This window comes from Octopus bimaculoides, chromosome 4 (assembly GCF_001194135.2).
Source record: "Octopus bimaculoides isolate UCB-OBI-ISO-001 chromosome 4, ASM119413v2, whole genome shotgun sequence".
Lineage (NCBI taxonomy): Eukaryota > Metazoa > Mollusca > Cephalopoda > Octopoda > Octopodidae > Octopus > Octopus bimaculoides.
The window spans coordinates 11,050,429-11,051,564 of NC_068984.1; the positions used below are offsets into that span (position 1 = coordinate 11,050,429).

General features: G+C 31.8%; 1 protein-coding gene across 2 annotated transcripts in view; it reads left to right on the forward strand.

Moving 5' to 3' along the window:
- Window positions 1-1,136, forward strand: part of LOC106872181 (membrane-associated guanylate kinase, WW and PDZ domain-containing protein 1) — a 709,375-nt gene that overhangs the window by 498,626 nt on the left and 209,613 nt on the right. The window lies entirely within an intron of this gene.

Consider the following 1,136-nt stretch of genomic DNA (forward strand, 5'->3'; position numbering starts at 1 on the left):
GTACACACACACACTCACACACACACACACACACATTAATACAAGATTTAAAAAATTGTGAACTTTTATTATATTCATTATATATATTGATTCCAGTATAGATTAATATTACTAAGAAATATTTTCGGTCCTTGGCAAAAAAAACTGCCGGTATGCCACATCAGATAGTTTGAGAAGCACTGTGTTAGGGGATCCCAGTATTGTCATCTGTTTGTAAAACTATGCTTGAAATAACACATTTATCCAACCCATGCAACTATGGAAAAAATGGATGAAAAACAAGCAAAAGCTTTTACAGCAAGCAGGTTCAAGAATGTTTCATAAAGTGACCCCAGAATTTAAAACTATTTCAGAAATTTTCTAAAAACCTCCCTCTCTCAATATTTGCCTATCCAGGTATTTATTTTCAAAGAACAGTTCTAACATATCTGTCTAGGCTAAACTATAATAATGTTCAATCTGGCAATATCGTCATTCAATCATTCATTAGAGTGCAATAATGATGAGATAGAAACTTAGAAGCAACTAAATATGTCACAAATAATGCGTTTGATCTCCTCTCTACAGCTGTGTCGTTACAAAATCACCTAAAGGCATACATTAAGGAAAACAACATGGTGTTTTCATGACAATAGTCATCTCTAATATAACAATGTTCTAATGTATTAACAGTGAATTAATTTCTTAATCCTGTGCCAAAACACTTTTACTGTTTTTTATTAGACCTCTTTGTCAGTCTCTAGTCAGTGCTGTTATTGTGAAGAACATAATTTATGTTGCGACATACAGCAAGGAAATCTTCTATCCAAGCCTTCCATGTTGTTGTCAAGGCAGACTGCTGCCAATACTAAAAAATAAATAAATAAATTAGCTATTGTTATAGTTTTGGAAGATTATCATTAGATTACACAAGATTTATTGACAGTAGTTGTAGCTTTATTCCGAAAATATTTCCAAAGACTTTATCATTCGCAGTATTTTAATAATGGTGGAAGCTATTATACTCTGAACATAAACTATTACTGAAAACTTTTTATTTTCACAGGGTTTATTGACCGTCTTATTCTTCCTCTGAATAATAAGTGATTTCTGAAAACTTAACTTCACTTATTTGTTCAGATTAGATCGGAAGAGCG